Source organism: Pseudophryne corroboree, unplaced genomic scaffold, assembly GCF_028390025.1.
Source record: "Pseudophryne corroboree isolate aPseCor3 unplaced genomic scaffold, aPseCor3.hap2 scaffold_2389, whole genome shotgun sequence".
Classification (NCBI taxonomy): Eukaryota; Metazoa; Chordata; class Amphibia; order Anura; family Myobatrachidae; genus Pseudophryne; species Pseudophryne corroboree.
In genome coordinates, this window is record NW_026969044.1 from 46814 (window position 1) to 55940 (window position 9127).

The 9127-nt window shown below is 35.8% G+C and overlaps 3 non-coding genes across 3 annotated transcripts; all 3 read right to left on the minus strand.

Moving 5' to 3' along the window:
- Window positions 1-1482: 1482 nt before the first annotated feature.
- On the minus strand, window positions 1483-1575 carry TRNAI-AAU (transfer RNA isoleucine (anticodon AAU)). The gene is given in 2 exon segments: window positions 1483-1518; window positions 1538-1575. It is a non-coding gene; the product is annotated as a tRNA-Ile (tRNA).
- Window positions 1576-4166: 2591 nt separating this feature from the next.
- TRNAI-AAU (transfer RNA isoleucine (anticodon AAU)) lies at window positions 4167-4259 on the minus strand. The gene is given in 2 exon segments: window positions 4167-4202; window positions 4222-4259. It is a non-coding gene; the product is annotated as a tRNA-Ile (tRNA).
- A 3524-nt stretch (window positions 4260-7783) lies between these two features.
- Window positions 7784-7876, minus strand: TRNAI-UAU (transfer RNA isoleucine (anticodon UAU)). Its single transcript is given in 2 exon segments — window positions 7784-7819; window positions 7839-7876. It is a non-coding gene; the product is annotated as a tRNA-Ile (tRNA).
- Window positions 7877-9127: the final 1251 nt, after the last annotated feature.

Here is a 9127-nt window from a genome sequence, read left to right on the forward strand (position 1 = left end):
TTTTTACAAGCTAAACACTGCAAGACTGTTTTACAGTTGAAGCAAGGATAAAATATCAACTCTAGTGATGAGACACTTGCTGTAATGACTTCCAACTCAGACGGGACTTAAACCCACAACCACTGGCTTAGGAGAACAGTGCCTTATCCATTATGCCAGTGGTGCTTACTGATGTTCTTATTTAAGACTGTTAGGTTTTTAATAGTCAATTATTTATTTTTTGAGGAAAAAGTGAAGCTGTTTACTGTGTTCTTTGCATTACCAAGTCCAGCAAGAAATGTGCTGGTACTATCCAGAGCTGTCAGTATGGATTATCATGCTATATTGCAGAAAATCAATTTGATGCAACTGCTTTACCAACAGTATGTTAATCTTTTCCATTGCTGTTTTGTTGGCTGACTGAAGGAAGATATGCAGTGCATTTGAACCAAAGCAGATGTGTGCTGACAACTTAAATGCACAATCATGTTTGTGTTTTTTCTTTCTTTCTTCCAACCTTTGTAATATCATATTAAATATTAAGGTAGCAGTTTATAATCAATGACTAATGACATAAAAAAAGGAAAAAAAACAGTATACAAAGATGCTCCAGGTGAGGCTTGAACTCACAACCTCGGCATTGCTCAACAAATACTGTCTTATTAGTATCGCGCACTGACCAATTGCACCACTGGAGCACTTTGCAGCATTAGTTGGTTATGCTAGATGTGGATTTTATTCAATACAATCAGTACAGTCATAAGAATTGAAAAAGAAAATCATTTTTGGTGATGAATGATGAGCAACAAAGGAACATGCATGCCAGATGGCACTTAAATAAGCTGTCCACGGTGATAGAAAAGGTTTAAAAAACAACAACAACAATGTTATCATAATTAATGTCATATTTTAGCTTCTGTGGTCATTTTTTACAAGCTAAACACTGCAAGACTGTTTTACAGTTGAAGCAAGGATAACATATCAACTCTAGTGATGAGACACTTGCTGTAATTACTTCCACCCCATATGGGACTTGGACCCCCTGGCTTAGGAGGGCAGTGACTTATCCATTATGCCAGTGGTGCTTACTGATGTTCTTATTTAAGACTGTTAGGTTTTTAATAGTCAATTATTTATTTTTGAGGAAAAAGTGAAGCTGTTTACTGTATTCTTTGCATTACCAAGTCCAGCAAAAAATGTGCTGGTACTATCCAGAGCTGTCAGTATGGATTATCATGCTATATTGCAGAAAATCAATTTGATGCAACTGCTTTACCAACAGTATGTTAATCTTTTCCATTGCTGTTTTGTTGGCTGACTGAAGGAAGATATGCAGTGCATTTGAACCAAAGCAGATGTGTGCTGACAACTTAAATGCACAATCATGTTTGTGTTTTTTCTTTCTTTCTTCCATCCTTTGTAATATCATATTAAATATTAAGGTAGCAGTTTATAATCAATGACTAATGACATAAGAAAAGGAAAAAAAACAATATACAAAGATGCTCCAGGTGAGGCTTGAACTCACAACCTCGGCATTGCTCAACAGATACTGTCTTATTAGTACCGCGCGCTGACCAATTGCGCCACTGGAGCACTTTGCAGCATTAATTGGTTATGCTAGATGTGGATTTTATTCAATACAATCAGTACAGTCATAAGAATTGAAAAAGAAAATCATTTTTGGTGATGAATGATGAGCAACAAAGGAACATGCATGCCAGATGGCACTTGAATAAGCTGTCCACGGTGATAGAAAAGGTTTAAAAAACAAGAACAACAACAATGTTATCATAATTAATGTCATATTTTAGCTTCTGTGGTCATTTTTTTACAAGCTAAACACTGCAAGACTGTTTTACAGTTGAAGCAAGGATAAAATATCAACTCTAGTGATGAGACACTTGCTGTAATGACTTCCACCCCATATAGGACTTGGACCCCCTGGCTTAGGAGGGCAGTGACTTATCCATTATGCCAGTGGTGCTTACTGATGTTCTTATTTAAGACTGTTAGGTTTTTAATAGTCAATTATTTATTTTTGAGGAAAAAGTGAAGCTGTTTACTGTGTTCTTTGCATTACCAAGTCCAGCAAGAAATGTGCTGGTACTATCCAGAGCTGTCAGTATGGATTATCATGCTATATTGCAGAAAATCAATTTGATGCAACTGCTTTACCAACAGTATGTTAATCTTTTCCATTGCTGTTTTGTTGGCTGACTGAAGGAAGATATGCAGTGCATTTGAACCAAAGCAGATGTGTGCTGACAACTTAAATGCAGAATCATGTTTGTGTTTTCTCTTTCTTTCTTCCATCCTTTGTAATATCATATTAATATTAAGGTAGCAGTTTATAATCAATGACTAATGACATAAGAAAAGGAAAAAAAAACAGTATACAAAGATGCTCCAGGTGAGGCTTGAACTCACAACCTCGGCATTGCTCAACAGATACTGTCTTATAAGTACCGCGCGCTGACCAATTGTGTCACTGGAGCACTTTGTAGCATTAATTGGTTATGCTAGATGTGGATTTTATTCAATACAATCAGTACAGTCATAAGAATTGAAAAAGAAAATCATTTTTGGTGATGAATGATGAGCAACAAAGGAACATGCATGCCAGATGGCACTTGAATAAGCTGTCCACGGTGATAGAAAAGGTTTAAAAAACAACAACAACAATGTTATCATAATTAATGTCATATTTTAGATTCTGTGGTCATTTTTTACAAGCTAAACACTGCAAGACTGTTTTACAGTTGAAGCAAGGATAAAATATCAACTCTAGTGATGAGACACTTGCTGTAATGACTTCCAACTCAGACGGGACTTAAACCCACAACCACTGGCTTAGGAGAACAGTGCCTTATCCATTATGCCAGTGGTGCTTACTGATGTCCTTATTTAAGACTGATACGTTTTTAATAGTCAATTATTTATTTTTGAAAAAAAGTGAAGCTGTTTACTGTGTTCTTTGCATTACCAAGTCCAGCAAGAAATGTGCTGGTACTATCCAGAGCTGTCAGTATGGATTATCATGCTATATTGCAGAAAATCAATTTGATGCAACTGCTTTACCAACAGTATGTTAATCTTTTCCATTGCTGTTTTGTTGGCTGACTGAAGGAAGATATGCAGATGTGTGCTGACAACTTAAATGCACAATCATGTTTGTGTTTTTTCATTCTTTCTTCCATCCTTTGTAATATCATATTAAATATTAAGGTAGCAGTTTATAATCAATGATTAATGACATAAGAAAAGGAAAAAAAAACAGTATACAAAGATGCTCCAGGTGAGGCTTGAACTCACAACCTCGGCATTGCTCAACAGATACTGTCTTATAAGTATCGTGCGCTGATCAATTGCGCCACTGGAGCACTTTGCAGCATTCATTGGTTATGCTAGATGTGGATTTTATTCAATACAATCAGTACAGTCATAAGAATTGAAAAAGAAAATCATTTTTGGTGATGAATGATGAGCAACAAAGGAACATGCATGCAAGATGGCACTTGAATAAGCTGTCCACGGTGATAGAAAAGGTTTAAAAAACAACAACAACAACAATGTTATCATAATTAATGTCATATTTTAGCTTCTGTGGTCATTTTTTACAAGCTAAACACTTTTACAAGCTAAAAGACTGTTTTACAGTTGAAGCAAGGATAAAATATCAACTCTAGTGATGAGACACTTACTGTAATGAATTCCAACTCAGACGGGACTTAAACCCACAACCACTGGCATAGGAGAACAGTGCCTTACCCATTATGCCAGTGGTGCTTACTGATGTTCTTATTTAAGACTGTTAGTTTTAAAAGTCAATTATTTATTTTTTGAGAAAAAAGTGAAGCTGTTTACTGTGTTCTTTGCATTACCAAGTCCAGCAAGAAATGTGCTGGTACTATCCAGAGCTGTCAGTATGGATTATCATGCTATATTGCAGAAAATCAATTTCATGCAACTGCTTTACCAACAGTATGTAAATCTTTTCCATTGCTGTTTTGTTGGCTGACTGAAGGAAGATATGCAGATGTGTGCTGACAACTTAAATGCACAATCATGTTTGTGTTTTTTCTTTCTTTCTTCCATCCTTTGTAATATCATATTAAATATTAAGGTAGCAGTTTATAATCAATGACTAATGACATAAGAAAAGGAAAAAAAACAATATACAAAGATGCTCCAGGTGAGGCTTGAACTCACAACCTCGGCATTGCTCAACAGATACTGTCTTATTAGTACCGCGCGCTGACCAATTGCGCCACTGGAGCACTTTGCAGCATTAATTGGTTATGCTAGATGTGGATTTTATTCAATACAATCAGTACAGTCATAAGAATTGAAAAAGAAAATCATTTTTGGTGATGAATGATGAGCAACAAAGGAACATGCATGCCAGATGGCACTTGAATAAGCTGTCCACGGTGATAGAAAAGGTTTAAAAAACAAGAACAACAACAATGTTATCATAATTAATGTCATATTTTAGCTTCTGTGGTCATTTTTTTACAAGCTAAACACTGCAAGACTGTTTTACAGTTGAAGCAAGGATAAAATATCAACTCTAGTGATGAGACACTTGCTGTAATGACTTCCACCCCATATGGGACTTGGACCCCCTGGCTTAGGAGGGCAGTGACTTATCCATTATGCCAGTGGTGCTTACTGATGTTCTTTTTTAAGACTGTTAGGTTTTTAATAGTCAATTATTTATTTTTGAGGAAAAAGTGAAGCTGTTTACTGTGTTCTTTGCATTACCAAGTCCAGCAAGAAATGTGCTGGTACTATCCAGAGCTGTCAGTATGGATTATCATGCTATATTGCAGAAAATCAATTTGATGCAACTTCTTTACCAACAGTATGTTAATCTTTTCCATTGCTGTTTTGTTGGCTGACTGAAGGAAGATATGCAGTGCATTTGAACCAAAGCAGATGTGTGCTGACAACTTAAATGCACAATCATGTTTGTGTTTTTTCATTCTTTCTTCCATCCTTTGTAATATCATATTAAATATTAAGGTAGCAGTTTTTAATCAATGACTAATGACATAAGAAAAGGAAAAAAAACAGTATACAAAGATGCTCCAGGTGAGGCTTGAACTCACAACCTCGGCATTGCTCAACAGATACTGTCTTATAAGTACCGTGCGCTGATAAATTGCGCCACTGGAGCACTTTGCAGCATTTATTGGTTATGCTAGATGTGGATTTTATTCAATACAATCAGTACAGTCATAAGAATTGAAAAAGAAAATCATTTTTGGTGATGAATGATGAGCAACAGAGGAACATGCATGCCAGATGGCACTTGAATAAGCTGTCCACGGTGATAGAAAAGGTTTAAAAAACAACAACAACAATGTTATCATAATTAATGTCATATTTTAGCTTCTGTGGTCATTTTTTACAAGCTAAACACTGCAAGACTATTTTACAGTTGAAGCAAGGATAAAATATCAACTCTAGTGATGAGACACTTGCTGTAATGACTTCCACCCCATATAAAACTTGGACCCCCTGGCTTAGGAGGTCAGTGACTTATCCATTATGCCAGTGGTGCTTACTGATGTTCTTATTTAAGACTGTTAGGTTTTTAATAGTCAATTATTTATTTTTGAGGAAAAAGTGAAGCTGTTAACTGTGTTCTTTGCATTACCAAGTCCAGCAAGAAATGTGCTGGTACTATCCAGAGCTGTCAGTATGGATTATCATGCTATATTGCAGAAAATCAATTTGATGCAACTTCTTTACCAACAGTATGTTAATCTTTTCCATTGCTGTTTTGTTGGCTGACTGAAGGAAGATATGCAGTGCATTTGAACCAAAGCAGATGTGTGCTGTCAACTTAAATGCACAATCATGTTTGTGTTTTTTCTTTCTTTCTTCCATCCTTTGTAATATCATATTAAATATTAAGGTAGCAGTTTATAATCAATGACTAATGACATAAGAAAAGAAAAAAAAGCAGTATACAAAGATGCTCCAGGTGAGGCATGAACTCACAACCTCAGCATTGCTCAACAGATACTGTCTTATAAGTACCGCGTGCTGACCAATTGCGCCACTGGAGCACTTTGCAGCATTAATTGGTTATGCTAGATGTGGATTTTATTCAATACAATCAGTACAGTCATAAGAATTGAAAAAGAAAATCATTTTTGGTGATGAATGATGAGCAACAAAGGAACATGCATGCCAGATGGCACTTGAATAAGCTGTACACGGTGATAGAAAAGGTTTAAAAAACAACAACAACAACAACAACAACAATGTTATCATAATTAATGTCATATTTTAGCTTCTGTGGTCATTTTTTACAAGCTAAACACTGCAAGACTGTTTTACAGTTGAAGCAAGGATAAAATATCAACTCTAGTGATGAGACACTTGCTGTAATGACTTCCACCCCATATGGGACTTGGACCCCCTGGCTTAGGAGGGCAGTGACTTATCCATTATGCCAGTGGTGCTTACTGATGTTCTTATTTAAGACTGTTAGGATTTTAATAGTCAATTATTTATTTTTGAGGAAAAAGTGAAGCTGTTTACTGTGTTCTTTGCATTACCAAGTCCAGCAAGAAATGTGCTGGTACTATCCAGAGCTGTCAGTATGGATTATCATGCTATATTGCAGAAAATCAATTTGATGCAACTGCTTTACCAACAGTATGTTAATCTTTACCATTGCTGTTTTGTTGGCTGACTGAAGGAAGATATGCAGATGTGCGCTGACAACTTAAGTGCACAATCATGTTTGTGTTTTTTCTTTCTTTCTTCCCTCCTTTGTAATATCATATTAAATATTAAGGTAGCAGTTTATAATCAATGACTAATGACATAAGAAAAGAAAAAAAAACAGTATACAAAGATGCTCCAGGTGAGGCTTGAACTCCCAACCTCAGCATTGCTCAACAGATACTGACTTATAAGTACCGCACGCTGACCAATTGCACCACTGGAGCACTTTGCAGCATTGATTGGTTATGCTAGATGTGGATTTTATTCAATACAATCAGTACAGTCATAAGAATCTAAAAAGAAAATCATTTTTTGTGATGAATGATGAGCAACAAAGGAACATGCATGCCAGATGGCACTTGAATAAGCTGTCACGGTGATAAAAAAGGTTTAAAAAACAACAACAACAACAACAACAACAACAACAACAACAATGTTATCATAATTAATGTCATATTTTAGCTTCTGTGGTCATTTTTTACAAGCTAATCACTGCAAGACTGTTTTACAGTTGAAGCAAGGATAAAATATCAACTCTAGTGATGAGACACTTGCTGTAATGACTTCCAACTCAGACGGGACTTAAACCCACAACCACTGGCTTAGGAGAACAGTGCATTGTCCATTATGCCAGTGGTGCTTACTGATGTCCTTATTTAAGACTGATAGGTTTTTAATAGTCAATTATTTATTTTTGAAAAAAAGTGAAGCTGTTTACTGTGTTCTTTGCATTACCAAGTCCAGCAAGAAATGTGCTGGTACTATCCAGAGCTGTCAGTATGGATTATTATGCTATATTGCAGAAAATCAATTTGATGCAACTGCTTTACCAACAGTATGTTAATCTTTTCCATTGCTGTTTTGTTGGCTGACTAAAGGAAGATATGCAGTGCATTTGAACCAAAGCAGATGTGTGCTGACAACTTAAATGCACAATCATGTTTGTGTTTTTTCATTCTTTCTTCCATCCTTTGTAATATCATATTAAATATTAAGGTAGCAGTTTATAATCAATGACTAATGACATAAGAAAAGGAAAAAAAACAGTATACAAAGATGCTCCAGGTGAGGCTTGAACTCACAACCTCGGCATTGCTCAACAGATACTGTCTTATAAGTACCGTGCGCTGATCAATTGCGCCACTGGAGCACTTTGCAGCATTAATTGGTTATGCTAGATGTGGATTTTATTCAATACAATCAGTACAGTCATAAGAATTGAAAAAGAAAATCATTTTTGGTGATGAATGATGAGCAACAGAGTAACATGCATGCCAGATGGCACTTGAATAAGCTGTCCACGGTGATAGAAAAGGTTTAAAAAACAACAACAACAACAACAATGTTATCATAATTAATGTCATATTTTAGCTTCTGTGGTCATTTTTTACAAGCTAAACACTGCAAGACTATTTTACAGTTGAAGCAAGGATAAAATATCAACTCTAGTGATGAGACACTTGCTGTAATGACTTCCACCCCATATAAAACTTGGACCCCCTGGCTTAGGAGGGCAGTGACTTATCCATTATGCCAGTGGTGCTTACTGATGTTCTTATTTAAGACTGTTAGGTTTTTAATAGTCAATTATTTATTTTTGAGGAAAAAGTGAAGCTGTTTACTGTGTTCTTTGCATTACCAAGTCCAGCAAGAAATGTGCTAGTACTATCCAGAGCTGTCAGTATGGATTATCATGCTATATTGCAGAAAATCAATTTGATGCAACTGCTTTACCAACAGTATGTTAATCTTTTCCATTGCTGTTTTGTTGGCTGACTGAAGGAAGATATGCAGTGCATTTGAACCAAAGCAGATGTGTGCTGTCAACTTAAATGCACAATCATGTTTGTGTTTTTTCTTTCTTTCTTCCATCCTTTGTAATATCATATTAAATATTAAGGTAGCAGTTTATAATCAATGACTAATGACATAAGAAAAGAAAAAAAAACAGTAGACAAAGATACTCCAGGTGAGGCATGAACTCACAACCTCGGCATTGCTCAACAGATACTGTCTTATAAGTACCGCGTGCTGACCAATTGCGCCACTGGAGCACTTTGCAGCATTCATTGGTTATGCTAGATGTGGATTTTATTCAATACAATCAGTACAGTCATAAGAATTGAAAAAGAAAATCATTTTTGGTGATGAATGATGAGCAACAAAGGAACATGCATGCCAGATGGCACTTGAATAAGCTGTCCACGGTGATAGAAAAGGTTTAAAAAACAACAACAACAACAACAACAACAATGTTATCATAATTAATGTCATATTTTAGCTTCTGTGGTCATTTTTTACAAGCTAAACACTGCAAGACTGTTTTACAGTTGAAGCAAGGATAAAATATCAACTCTAGTGATGAGACACTTGCTGTAATGACTTCCACCCCATATGGGAC